The sequence below is a fragment of the Apodemus sylvaticus genome, chromosome 18 (assembly GCF_947179515.1).
Source record: "Apodemus sylvaticus chromosome 18, mApoSyl1.1, whole genome shotgun sequence".
Classification (NCBI taxonomy): domain Eukaryota; kingdom Metazoa; phylum Chordata; class Mammalia; order Rodentia; family Muridae; genus Apodemus; species Apodemus sylvaticus.
Window position 1 is genome coordinate 16756814 of NC_067489.1, and position 16269 is coordinate 16773082.

Here is a 16269-nt window from a genome sequence, read left to right on the forward strand (position 1 = left end):
TCCCATGCTCATGGATCGGTAGAATCAATATAGTTAAAATGGCCATTTTGCCTAAAGCACTATAGAGATTCAATGCAATACCCATCAAAATCCCAACTCAATTCTTCACAGAGTTAGAAAGAGCAATTATCAAATTCATCTGGAACAACAAAAAACCCAGGATAGCTAAAACTATTGTTTTCTCAGAGTTTTTTCCAAAATTTCTTCAATATTATGAACTGTCAATTATTTGACACATTTGTCATATAAAAATCTTCTGTTTTATCAGAAAATGTTACCACTTCATTTTTCAATTATATTCTAAAAGTAATTGTGCTCGCTTCGGCAGCACATATACTAAAAAATTGGAACGATACAGAAAAGATTAGCATGGCCCCTGCGCAAGGATGACACGCAAATTCATGAAGCGTTCCATATTTTTATCAACTCAAGCAAATCAGTGGCCTTCCTATACTCAAAGGATAAGCAGGCTGAGAAAGAAATTAGGGAAATGACCCCCTTCACAATAGCCTCAAACAGTATAAAGTATCTTGGGGTGACTCTTACCAAACATGTGAAAGATCTGTATGACAAGAACTTCAAGACTCTGAAGAAGGAAATGGAAGAAGACCTCAAAAAATGGGAAAACCTCCCATGCTCATGGATCGGTAGAATCAATATAGTTAAAATGGCCATTTTGCCTAAAGCACTATAGAGATTCAATGCAATACCCATTAAAATCCCAACTCAATTCTTCACAGAGTTAGAAAGAGCAATTATCAAATTCATCTGGAACAACAAAAAACCCAGGATAGCTAAAACTATTCTCAGCAACAAAAGAAAATCTGGGGGAATCAGTATCCCTGACCTCAAGCAATACTACAGAGCAATAGTGTTAAAAACTGCATGGTATTGGTACAGTGACCGACAGGAGGATCAATGGAACAGGATTGAAGATCCAGAAATGAACCAACACAACTATGGCCACTTGATCCTCGACAAAGAGGCTGAAAACATCCAATGGAAAAAAGATAGCCTTTTCAACAAATGGTGCTGGTTCAACTGGAGGTCAGCATGCAGAAGAATGCGAATTGATCCATCCTTGTCTCCTTGTACTAAGCTCAAATCCAAATGGATCAAGGACCTCCACATAAAGCCAGACACTCTGAAGCTAATAGAAAAGAAAGTGGGGAAGACCCTTGAGGACATCGGTACAGGGAGAAAGTTTCTGAACAGAACACCAATAGCGTATGCTCTAAGAGCAAGAATTGACAAATGGGACCTCATAAAATTACAAAGTTTCTGTAAGGCAAAGGACACCATCAAGAGGACAAATCGGCAACCAACAAATTGGGAAAAGATCTTCACCAATCCTACATCAGATAGAGGGCTAATATCCAATATATATAAAGAACTCAAGAAGTTAGACTCCAGAAAACCAAACAACCCTATTAAAAAAATGGGGTACAGAGTTAAACAAAGAATTCTCACCTGAAGAACTTCGGATGGCAGAGAAGCATCTTAAAAAATGCTCAACTTCATTAGTCATTAGGGAAATGCAAACCAAAACAACCCTGAGATTTCACCTTACATGAGTCAGAATGGCTAAGATTAAAAATTCAGGAGACAGCACGTGTTGGAGAGGGTGTGGAGAAAGAGGAACACTCCTCCACTGCTGGTGGGGATGCAAATTGGTACAACCACTCTGGAAATCAGTCTGGCGGTTCCTCCGAAAACTGGGCACCTCACTTCCAGAAGATCCTGCTATACCACTCCTGGGCATATACCCAGTGGATTCCCCACCATGTAATAAGGATACATGTTCTACTATGTTCATAGCAGCCCTATTTATAATTGCCAGGTGCTGGAAAGAACCCATGTATCCCTCAACAGAAGAGTGGATGCAAAAAATGTGGTATATCTACACAATGGAGTACTATTCAGCCATTAGAAACAATGAATTCATGAAATTCTTAGGCAAATGGATGGAGCTAGAGAATATCATACTCAGTGTGGTAACCCAGACTCAAAATATGAATCATGGTATGCACTCACTAATAAGTGGATATTAACCTAGAAAACTGGAATACCCAAAACATAATCCACACATCAAATGAGGTACAAGAAGAAAGGAGGAGTGGCCCCTGGTTCTGGAAAGACTCAGTGAAACAGTATTCAGCAAAACCAGAACGGGGAAGTGGGAAGGGGTGGATGGGAGGACAGGGGAACATAAGGGGGCTTACGGGACTTTCGGGGAGTGGGGCGGCTAGAAAAGGGGAAATCATTTGAAATGTAAATAAATTATATCGAATAAAAAAAAGTAATTATATGCCGCCTGTTTTATCTGACTTTTTTCCAAAAAATCTTCAATATCATCAATTATCCTATGTAATCCTCAATTCTTTCACACACAGGTTAGATGAAAATCTTCGGTACATTCAAAAAATATCTACACTTCTTTTCCAATTGTATTCTAAATGCATTTGTATGCCTAGAATTGTATCTGAATGTTTTTCAATTTTATGAAAAACACTACATAATCCTCAATTTTATCATTCATATGTTGTATGAAAATATTCAGTTTTTTCAGAAAATATCTCCACTTCATTTTTCACTTATATCCTAAATGCATTTGCATACTTAGGTTTGTATCAGAGCGATTTTCAAAAAAATTACTTTGCAAATTATTAACTATCCTGTTTTATATCTGAGTGTTTTTAAAAATAAATCTTTGATATTATCAATATCACTATGTAATCCTCAATTTCATCATACATATGTTTTATGAAAATCTTCAGTTTTATCCGACAATGTCTCCACTTCCATTTTCTTTATATTCTGAATTTTTATTAAAAATACTCAATATTATCAATTATCTTACGTAATTTTCAATGTTATAATACATATGTATATGAAAATTCTCAATTTTATCAGAAAATGTTTTGACCTCATTTTTCAATTATATCCTAAATGTATTTATATGCCTATAACATATTCTGATTTTTTCCAAAAAATCTTCAATATTATCAGTTATCCTGTATAATCCTAAATTTTATCATACATGTTTTATGAAAATCTTGAGTTTTTTTCAGAAAATGACTCCACTTCCATTTTCCTTTATATTCTAACTGAATTTGTATTCCAAGCATTTTATCTGAATGTTTTTCCAAAAAATTTTTATATTACCAATAATTCTACATAATCCTCAATTTTTTTCATACATAAGTTATATGAAAATCTTCAGTTTTAACAGAAAATGTTTCCACTTCATTTATCAATTATATCATAAATATATTTATGTGCCTACAATTTTATCTGAATTTTTTCCAAAAATCTTCAATATTATGAACTGTCCAATATAATACACAATTTCATCACACACAACTGAGATGTAAATATTCAGTATTAGCTAAAAATGTTGCCACTTCCTTTTCCAATCATATTCTACATGCTTTCATATGCCTATCATTGTATCTGAGTTTCTTGCAAAAATTTTTATATTAATTTTTTTCTTATGTATTTATCAATTTTATGATATTTGTTATATGAAAATCATCAGTTTCATCAGAAAATGTTTCCACTTCATTTTAATTACCTTCTAAAAGTATTTATATGCATATTATTTTATCTGAGTTTTTTCCAAAAAATCTTCAATATTATCAATTATCCTACATAATCCTTAATTTTCTCACACACAGGTTAGATAAAAAATTTTCAGTATATTCAAAAAATAGCTACACTGAGTTTTTTATTAAAAATATTCATAATTATCAATAATCCCATGTAATCCTCAATGTTATGATACATATGTATATGAAAATCATCAGTTTTATTAAAAAAAATTTCCACTGCATTTTTCAATTATGTACTAAACGCATTTATATGCCTATTGTATTTTCTGATTTTTTTTCCAAAAAATCTTCAATATTATCAGTTACCCTGTATAATCTTCAATTTTATCATATATATGTTTTATGAAAATCTTCAGTTGTTTTCAGAAAATACCTCCACTTCCGTTTCCATTTACATTCTAAATGAATTTGTATTCCAAGCATTTTATCTGAATATTTTTTCAAAAAAAAGTATATTATAAATAATTATACTAAATCCTTAATTTTTTGAAAAACAAATTACATGAATTTATACTTTAGAAAAATAAATTATCTTCATTTTTAATAGAAAATGTTTCCACTTCATTTATCAATTATATTGTATAACTATTTATATGCCTATAATTTTATCTGAATTTTTCCCCAAAATTTACAATATTATGAACTGTCTAATATAATCCACAATTTTTTCACACACAAGTGATATGTAAATTTTCTGTATTATCTAAATATGTATCCACGTCCTTTTTCATTTATATTCTACATGCATTCGCATGGCTACCATAGTATCTGAGTTTCTTCCAAAAAAATTCTGTTATATAATATCTTTTGTAATGATTGATTTTATTAAACATGTTATATGAAAATCTTCAGTTTTATCAGAAAATGTTTCCACTTCATTTTTAATTACCTCCTAAATGCATTTATATCCCTATTATTTTTCTGAGATATTTTCCAAAAAAAAATCTTCAATATTTTCTATTATCCTATGTAATCCTCAATTTTCAGACACACTGGGTAGATAAAAAATTTCAGTATATTCAAAAATATCTACACTTATGTTTCAATTGTATTCTTAATGCATTTTGTGCCTAGAATTGTATCTGAGTGTTTTTCTGAATCATTTCTTCAATTTTATCAAAAACACTATGTAATTCTCAAATTTATCATACATATGTTCTATGAAAATCTTCAGGTTTTCAGAAAATATTTCCACTTCATTTTTCATTTATAGTCAAATGGATTTGTATGACTAGATTTTATCAGAGTGTTTTCCAAAAAAATATTTATTTTACAAATTATCCTTTGAAATGCTCAAATTTGTGATGTATATATTATATGAAAATCTTCAGTTTTATCAGAAAATGTTACCACTTCATTTTTCAATTATATCCTAAAATTATTTCTGTGCCTATTATTATATCTGCTTCTTTTAAAAAAATCAATATTATATACTATTCTATGTAATCATCAGTTTTCACACACAGGATATATGTAAATCTTCACTACATTCAAAAATATCTATACTTATTTTTCAATTATATTCTAAAAGCATTTGTATGTCTAGATTTGTATCTGATTGTTTATCTGAGTAAATCTTCAATTTTATCAAAAACACTATGTTATAGTCAATTTTATCATACATATCTTGTATGAAAATCATCAGGTTGTTCAGATAATACCTCGACTTTATTTTTCATTTATATTCAAATGCATTTGTATGGCTAGATTTGTATGAGAGCATTTTTCAAAAAAATTATTTTATAAATTATAAATTATCCTATTTTATATCTGAGTGTTTTTATAAATAAATCTTCAATTTTATCAATAACACTATGTAGTACTCACTTTCATCATACATTTATTTTATAAAAATCTTCAGTTTTATCAGACACTGTCTCCACATCCTTTTTCCTTTATATTCTAAATGCGTTTGTATGCCTATCATTTTATCTGAGTTTTTTATTAAAAATATTCAATATTATCAATTGTCCTATGTAATCCTCAATGTTATGATACTATGTATATGAAAATCCTCAATTTTATCAGAAAATCTTTCTACTTCATTCATCAATTATATCGTAAATGTATTTATTTGCCTATTGTTTTATATAATTTTTCCAAAATATTTTCAATATTATGAACAGTCTTATAATAATACACAATTTTATCACAGAAAATTTAGATTTAAATCTTCAGTATTATCTAAAACTGTTGCCACTTCCTTTTAAAATTATATTCTACATGCATTCGTATGCCTATCACTGTATCAGAGTTACTTCCAAAAAAATTTATGTTATCTATTATCTTACATAATCATCAATTTAATGCAACAGGTTATATCAAAATCTTCAATTTTATCAGAGAATCTTGCCACTTTATTTTTGATTATCTCCAAATTGTATTTTTATGCCTATTATTTTATCTGAGATTTTTTCCAAAAACTCTTCAATTAACCTATGTAGTCTTCAATTTTATCAAACTCAGGTTAAATGAGAATCTTCAGTATAATCACAAAATGTCTACACTTAATTTTTCAATTATATTCTAAATGCATTTCTATGTCTAGCATTGTATCTGAATGTTTTTCCAAAAAGTGTTTATATTATCAGTTATCCTATATAATCCTGAATATTATGATACATTTCTCATAAAAAAATCTTCAGTTTTATCAGACGATGTTACCACTTCATTTCTCAATTATATATTATATATTTATATAATATAATAATATATTTAATTATCTCCTAAATGCATTTATATGCCTATTATTTTATCTGAGTTTTTTTCCAAAAAATCGTCAATATTATCAATTATCCTCTGTAATGCTAAATTTTCTCACACACAGGTTAGATGAAAATCTTCAGTTTTTTTCAGAAAATATCTCCACTTCATTTTCATTTATATTCTGAATGTGTTTCATAAAAACTTTTATATTATCAATATTTCTAATTATTCTAAAAATTATTCTAAAATATTCTCATTTTTTGATATATAAATTATATGAATATATTCAGTTTTATCAGAAAATGTTACCAATTCATATATCAATTATATCCTAAAAGTATTTGTTTGCCTATTATTTTATGAGATTTTTATTAAATCTTCGATATTATTATTTCATTTATAAAAACACTCAGCATATGAAAATGGAAATATTTTCTCTTAAAACTGGAGATTTTCATATAGTCTATATATGAAAAATATTGAAGATTATGTAGAATTATTGATAATATAAAAATTCTTTTGTTAAACACTGAGAAACAGCTAGGCATACAAATCATTAAGAGTATAAATGAAAACAGAAGTCGAGACATTTTGTGAAAAAACCTGAAGACTTTCATAAAACATATGCATGACAAAATTGAGGATTATACAGGCTAACTGATGATATGGTAGTTTTTTGGGAAAAATTCAGAAAATATAATAGGCATATAAATACATTTAGGATATAATTGAAAAATCAAGAGGAAACATTTTCTGATAAAACTGAGGATAAGTGTAGATGTTTCAGAATATATTGAAGATTATCATCTCATCCATGTGGGAGAAAATTGAGGATTACATAGGATAATTGATAATATTGAAGATTTTTGGAAAAAAATCAGATAAAATAATAGGAATATCAATACATTTAGGAGATAATTAAATATCAAGTGGAATATATTTTCTGATAAAACTGAAGATTTTCATATAACATGTCTCATAAAATTGATGACTACATAAGATAACAGATAATATAAAATTTTTTGGAAGAAACTCATATACAATGATAGGCATACGAAGTATGTAGAAGATAACAGAAAAAGGAAGTGGCGATATTTTTAGAAAATACTGAAGATTTACATCTAACTTGTATGTGATTAAATATTGGATTATATTGGACAGTTCATAATATTGAAGATTTTTTGGAAAAAATTCAGATAAAATGATTGGCATATAATTAGATTTACGATATAATTGATAAATGAAGTGAAAACCTTTTCTCTTAAAACTGAAAGTCTTTATATAGTTTATTGATGAAAAATGAGGATTACATAGAGTATTTGATAATATAAAAGTTTTTGGGGAAAAACATTTCGATAAAATACTAGGAATACAAATTCATTTAGAATATAAATAAAAACAGAAGTGGAGACAATTTCTGAAAAAAACAGAAGATTTTCATAAAGATATGATAAAATTGAGGATTATACATGATACCTGATAATACTGAAGATTTTTTGCAAAAATTAAGAAAATATAATAGGCATATAAATTCACTTAGGATATAATTGAAAAATGAAGTGGAAACATTTTCTGATAAAACCGAGGATTTTAATCTACATATTTATCATAACATTGAGAATCACATAGGACAATTGATAATATCGAATAATTTTAATAATAGTCAGATAAAATTATAGTAATATATATGCATTTAGAATATAAAGGAAAAAGGAAGTGGAGACATTGTTTATATAACTGAAGATTTTTCATAAAACATATGTATGATGAGATTGAGGATTACATAGAGTTATTGATAAAAATGAAGATATATTTATAAAAACACTAAGATGTAAAATAGGATAAATTTTAATTTATAAAATATTTTATGAAATAATTTTTTTGAAAAATGCTCTGATACAAACATAGGCATACAAATGCATTTAGAATATAAATGAAAAATGAAGGGGAAATATTACCTGAAACAACTGAAGAATTTCATTCAACATATATACGATGAAATTGAGGATTACATAGAGTTTTTGATAAAATGATTTGTTCAGAAAAACACTCAGAAAAAATTCTAGGCATTCAACTCGATTTTGAATACATATATATATGTATGTATGTATATATAATGAAGATTTTCATCTATCCTCTGTGTGAAAATTGAGGATTACATAGAATAGTTGACATTATTGAAGGTTATTTTGAAAAAAAAAACTCAGATAAAATAATAGGCACAGAAATACTTTTAGGACATATTTGATAAATGAAGTGGTAACATTTTCTGATAAAACTGAAGATTTTCATATAACATATGTATGACAAAAATGAGGATTACATAGGATATGTTAAAAAATATTTTTTTTGGGGAAAAACACTCTGATACATATCTAGGCATACAAATGCATTTAGAATATAAATAAAAAATAAAGTGGAGATATTCCCTGAAAAAAAAAACTGAAGTATTTCATTAATCTTATGTATGATAAAATTTAGGATTATATAATGTTTTACATAAAATTGAAGATTTATTCAGAAAAACACTCAGATACAATTCTAGGCATGCAAATGAATTTAGAATATAATTGAAAAAGAAAAGTAAGCATTTTTAGTTAATACTGAAGATTTACATTTAACTTGTACGTGATAAAATTGTGGATTATATTGGACAATTCATAATATTGAAGATTTTTTGGAAAACTTCAGATCAAATTAAAGGCATATAAATTGATTTATGATATAATTGATAAATGAAGTGGAAACATTTTATGTTAAAACTGAAGATTTTCATATAATTTATGTATCAAAAATTTAGGTAGAAATACTTATAAATTTTTAGGAAAAACATTCAGATAAATTGCTATGAAACAAATTAATTTAGAGTAAAATGAAAATGGAAATGTAGAAATTTTCTGAAAAAAAAACCTGAAGATTTTTATAAAACATTTGTATGATAAAATTGAGTATTATACAGGAAAACTTATAATATTGATGATTTAAAAAAATTCAGAAAATGTAATAGGCAATAAATATATTTATGATATAGTTGAAAAATGAAACTAAGGATTTTCAAATACATATGTATCATAACATTGAGGATTATATAGGATAATTGATAATATTGACTATTTTTAATAAAAATTCAGATAAAATGATAGGCATACAAATGCATTTAGAATATAAAGGAAAAGGGAATTGGAGACATTGTCTGATAAAACTCAAGATTTTCATAAAACATACGTATGATGAGGAGTACATAGTGTTATGAATAAAATCAAAGATTTTTTATAGAAACACTCAGATATAAAATAGAATAAATTTAAATTTATAAAATAATTTACAAAATAATTTATTTTTGAAAAATGCTCTGATGCAATCTAGGCATACACTTGCATTTAGAATATAAATGAAAAATATGTGAAACAACCGAAGTATTTCATTCAACATATGTATCGTAAAATTGAGGATTACATAGAGTTTTTGATAAAATTGAAGATTTATTCAGAAAAACACTCAGAAACAATTCTATGCATACAAATGCATTTTAATATAATTGAAAAATAAATATAGATATTTTTGAATATGATGAAGATTTTCATCTATCCTGTGTGTGAAAATTGAGGATTATATAGAATTATTTATAGTATTGAAGCTTTTTTAAAAAAATCAGATAAAATAATAGACATAAAATACTTTAAGGATATAGTTTATAAATCAAGTGGTAACATTTTCTGTTAAAACTGAAGATTTTCATATAACATATGTATCACAAAATTGAGGATTACATAGGTTAATTTATAAAATATTTTTCTGAAAAACACAATGATAAAAATCTAGGCATACAAATGCATTTAGAATATAAATGAAAAATGAAATGGAGATATTTTCTGAAGAAACTAGATTTTCACACAACATATGCATGATAAAATTGAGTATTACACACTGTTTTTAATAAAGTTGAAGATTTATTCGGAAAAATACTCAAATACAATGCTAAGCATGCAAATGCATTTAGAATATAATTGAAAAGTAAGTATAGATATTTTTGAATATAATGAAGATTTTCATCTATTCTGTGTGTGAAAATTGAGGATTGCATAGAATAGTTGATAATATTGAAGTTGTTTTTAAAAGAACTCAGATAAAAATAATAGGCATACAAATACCTAAAGGATTTAAATGATAAATGGAATGGTAACATTTTCTCATTTAACCGAATATTTTCATATAACTTATGTATCACAAAATTCAAAATTAAATAGGAAGTTTTCAAAAATATATATATTTTTTTTTTGCAAAAACACTTGAAAACAAATCTAGGCATACAAAAGCATTTAGAATATAAATGAAAAATGAAGTGGATATATTTTCGGAAGAAACTGAAGATTTTCATAAAACATATGTATGATAAAATTGAGGATTACATAGTGTTTTTGAGAAAATTTAATATTTATTCAGAAAAACACTCAGATACAATTCTAGGCATACAAATGCATTTAGAATATAATTGAAAAAGAAGTGTAGATATTTTGTCATTATACTAAAGATTTTCATCTAACATGTGTGTGAGAAAATTGAGCATTACAAATGACAATTGATAATATTGAAGATTTTTTGGAAAAAATCAGATAAAATAATAAGCACATAAATACTTTTAGAATATAGTTTAAAAATGTTGTGGAGACATTTTCTGATAAAACTGAAGATTTTCATATAACATACGTATCTCAAAGTTGAGCATCAAGTAGGATAATTTATAAAATAATTTTTTGGGAAAAACACTCTGAGACAAATCTAGGCATACAAATGCATTTAGAATATAAATGAAAAATGAAGTGTATGTATTTTCTGAAAAAACTGAAGATTTTCATACAACAAATGCATGATAAAATTGAGAATTACATAGGGTTTTTGGTAAAATTGAAGATTTATTCAGAAAAACACTCAGATAAAATCCTCAGCATACAAATGTATTCAGAATATAAATGAAAAGAAGTGTAGATATTGTGTGAATATAACGAAGATTTTCATCTAACTTGTTTGTGAAGATTGAGGATTTCATAGAATAATTGATAATATTGAAGTGTTTTTTGGGACAAAACTATGATAGAACTAATAGGCATATACATACTTTTAGGATATAATTGAAAAATGAAGTGGTAACATTTTCTGATAAAACTGAAGATTTTTATATACAATATGTATGATAAATATGAGGTTTATGTAGCATATTGATAATATAAATATTTTTTGGAAAAAAATAAACACAGCTATAGGCATACTAATGTATTTAGAATATGAGTGAAAAAAAGAAGTGGAGACATTTCCTGATAAAACTGAATGTTTTTATACAACAAATGTATGTAACATTGAGGAATACATACAGTGATTGATAACGTTGAAGATTTGTTTGTAAAACAAAAATGCTAAGCATACAAATGCATTTAGGATATAATTGAAAAAAGAATTGTAGATATTTTCAGATAAAACTGAAGATTTTCATCACACCTGTGTGTGACAAAATTGAAGATTACATAGGATAATTGATAGTATTGAAGACTTTTTGGAAAAAAAACTCAGATAAAAATAATAGGCTTATATTTACATTTAGGATATAATAAGAAAATGAAGTGTAAACCTTTCTGATGAAACTGAATATTTTCTCATAATATATGTCTCACAAAATTGAGGATTTCATGGGATAATTGATAATATAAATCTTTTTTGGAACAATCTCTGATTCAATAACAGGCAACCAGATGTATTTAGAATATAATTGAAAGAAGAAATGTTGACATTTCTGAAAATAATGAAGAATTTCATGTAACCTGTGTGTAATGAAACTGAGGATTATGTAGGATCATTGATAATATGAAAGATGTTTTGGAAAATTTCAGATTAAATAATAGGCTTATAAATATATATAGTATATAATTTACAAATGAACAGGAAACATTTTCTGATAAAACTGAAAAATTTCACTTAACATATATATCACAAAATTGAGGAATACATAGGATAATAATTGATAATGTAAATATTTTTTCCAAGAATTCAGATAAAATGATAGGCATACAAATGCATTTAGAATATAAAGAAAAATGATGAGGAGACATTTTCTGATAAAAATGAAGATATTCATAAAACATATGTATAATAAAACTGAAGATTATATAGTGTTATTGATAAAATTGAAGACTTATTTGGAAAAACACACAGATATAATGCTAGGCATACAAATGCATTTAGAATATAATTGAGAAAGTAAGTATAGACATTTTGTGATAATACTAAAGATTTTCATCTAACATGAGTATGAGAAATTGAAGACTACATAGGATAATTAATAATATTGTAGATTTTTTGAAAAAACTCAGATAAAATAATAGGCACATAAATACATTTAGTAGATAATTAAAAAAGAAAGTGGAAACGTTTTCTGATAAAACTGAAGATTTTATTATAACATATGTACCATAAAATTGAGAATTACATAGGATAAGTGATAATATAAATATTTTTGAAGAACATTCTGATACAATGCTAAGCATAGAAATGCATTTAGAATATAATTGAAAAGGTAATTGTAGACATTTTGTATTAATACTGAAGATTTTCATCTAACCTGAGTGTGAAAAAAATTGAAGACTACAAAGGATAATTGATAATATTGAATATATTTTCGAAAAAAGCTAAGATAAAAATAGGCATATGAATATATTTAAAAGATAGTTAAAAATGAAGTGGAAATATTTTCTGAAAAAACTGAAGATTTCCATATAACTTGTTTCATAAAATTGATGATTACAAAAGAAAATAGGTAATATAAACTTTTTTGGAAGACACTCAGATACAATCATAGGCATACAAATGCTAGTAGAATATAATTGAAAAAGGAAGTAGTGACATTTTTAGATAATACTGAAAATTTACATCTAACCTGTGTGTGATAAAATTATGGATTGTATAGGACAGTCCATAATATTGCAAATTTTTTGGAAAAAAATTCAGATAAAATAATAGGCATAAAAAGACATTTACTATATAATTGATAAATGAAGTGGAAACATTACCTGATAAAACTAATGATTTTCATATAATTTATGAATCATAAAATTCAGGATTACATAGGAATATTGATAATATAAAATTATCTGGAAAATCACTCATACAAGGTTAGGCATACAAATGCATTAAGAATATAAATGAAAATGGAAGTGGAGAGGCTTTCGGAAAAAAAACTGAAAATTATCATAAAACATGTATGATAAAATTGAGGACTATACAGGATAACTGATAATATTGAAGATTTTTGGGGAGAAAAGATTTTTGGGGTTACATAGTATTATTGATAAAATCGTGGATTTATTTATGAAAAGGTTCAGATATAAAATAGAGTAAAGTATAATTTATAAAATAATTTTTTTCAAAAATGCTGTGATACAAATCAAGAAATACAAATGCAATTAGCATATAAATGAAAAATGAAGTGGAGGTATTATCTGAAAAAAACTGAAGATTTTCATATAACATATGTACGATAAAATTGAGGATTACATAGTGTTTTGATAAAATTGAGGATTTATTCAGAAAAGCACTCAGAAACTTACAGGCAAACAAATGCAATTAGAATATAATTGAAAAATAAGAATACATATTTTTAATAGAAAGAAAAATTTCAACTATCCTGTGTGTGAAAATTGAGGATTGCATAGAATAGTTGATAGTATTCAAGTTTTTTTTTTTGAAAAAAAGCTCTGAAAAAATAATAAAATTGAGGATTAAATAGAATTTTTGATAAAATTTAAATTGTATTCACAAAAACACTCAGATACAATTCTAGGCATACAAATGCATTTAGAATACAATTGAAAAATAAGTGTAGATATTTTTTGAATATACTGAAGATTTTCATCTAACCTGTGTGTGAGAAAATTGAGGATTACATAGGATAATTGAAAATATAGTAGATTTTTTGAAAAAAAAAACTCAGATAAAATAAAAGGTGTATAAATACATTTAGGAGATAATTAAAATTGAAGTGGAAACATTTTCTGATAAAAATGAAGATTTTCATATAGCATGTTTCATAAAATTGATGATCACATAAGATAATAGATAACAGATAATTGTTTGGAAGAAACTCAGATTTAATGATAGGCATATGAAAGCATGTAGAATATAATTGAAAAATGAAGTGGAGAAGTTTTTAGATAATACTGAAAATTTACATATAACTTGTGTGTGATAAAATTGTAGATGATATTATACATTTCATAATATTGAAGATTTTTCAGAAAAATTTCAGATTAAACATCTTACACCAGTCAGAATGGCTAAGATTAAAAATTCAGGAGACAGCAGGTGTTGGAGAGGGTGCGGAGAAAGAGGAACACTCCTCCACTGCTGGTGGGGTTGCAAATTGGTACAACCACTCTGGAAAGCAGTCTGGCGGTTCCTCCGAAAACTGGGCACCTCACTTCCAGAAGATCCTGCTATACCACTCCTGGGCATATACCCAGAGGATTCCCCACCATGTAATAAGGATACATGCTCTACTATGTTCATAGCAGCCCTATTTATAATTGCCAGATGCTGGAAAGAACCCAGGTATCCCTCAACAGAAGAGTGGATACAAAAAATGTGGTATATCTACACAATGGAGTACTATTCAGCCATTAGAAACAATGAATTCATGAAATTCTTAGGCAAATGGATGGAGCTAGAGAACATCATACTAAGTGAGGTAACCCAGACTCAAAAGGTGAATCATGGTATGCACTCATTAATAAGTGGTTATTAACCTAGAAAACTGGAATACCCAAAACATAATCCACACATCAAATGAGATACAAGAAGAAAGCAGGAGTGGTCCCTGGTTCTGGAAAGACTCAGTGAAACAGTATTTGGCAAAACCAGAACGGGGAACTGGGAAGGGGTGGGAGGGAGGACAGGGGAAGAGAAGGGGGCTTACAGGACTTTCGGGGAGTGGGGGGGGCTAGAAAAGGGGAAATCATTTGAAATGTAAATAAATTATATCGAATAAAAAAAAAATTATAGGCATATAAATAGATTTATGATATCATTGAAAAATGAAGTGGAAACATTTTCTTTTAAAACTGAACATTTTCATATAATTTTTTTTAAAAAATTGAGGATTATATAGAATTATTGATAATATTAAATTTTTTTGGAAAAATATTCAGAGAAAATACTTGGAAATCCTTTGCCTTAGAGAAACTTTGTAATTTTATGAGGTCCCATTTGTCAATTCTTGATCTTAAAGCATAAGCTATTGCAGATCTGTTCAGGAACTTTTCCCCTGCACCCATGTCTTCAAGGGTCTTCCCCAGTTTCTTTTCTATTAGTTTCAGTGTGTCTGGTTTATTTATTTTTTTTAGGCAATTGGTTTGATCTGGAAAATATCATCCTAAGTGAGGTAACCCAATCACAAAAGAATACACATGGAATGCAATCTCTGATAAGTGGATATTAGTTAGCCCAGAAGCCCTGAATAGCCAAGGCACAAATTGCATAACAAATGACTCCCATGAAGAAGTATGGAGAGGGTCTTGATCCTGGAAAGGATTGATCTAGCATTGAAAGGGAATATAAGGACAGAGAAAAAGGAGGGAGGTGATTGGAAAAGGGAAGGAGAGAAGAAGGTTTATGGGACATATGGGGAGGGGGGATCCGGGAAAGGGGAAATCATTTGGAATGTAAACAAAGAATATAGAAAATAAAAATATTAAAAAAAAGAAAAAAAAGAAAAAAAATACTTTGAAATCAGATTCATTTAGAATAAAAATGAATACGGAAGTGGAGACCTTTTGCAAAAAAAAAAAAAAACTGAAGAATTTCATAAAACATATGTATGATAAAAATTGATGATTATACAGGATAACTGATAATATTGAAGATTATTTGGAAAAAATTTCAGAAAATATAATAAGGATATAAATATATT

The 16269-nt window shown here is 27.0% G+C and overlaps 1 non-coding gene across 1 annotated transcript; it reads left to right on the plus strand.

Annotated features, from left to right (window-relative positions):
- The first annotated feature begins 312 nt into the window (after positions 1-312).
- LOC127669055 (U6 spliceosomal RNA) lies at positions 313-421 on the plus strand. The gene has a single exon (XR_007974266.1). It is a non-coding gene; the product is annotated as a U6 spliceosomal RNA (small nuclear RNA).
- The last annotated feature ends 15848 nt before the right edge of the window (positions 422-16269 follow it).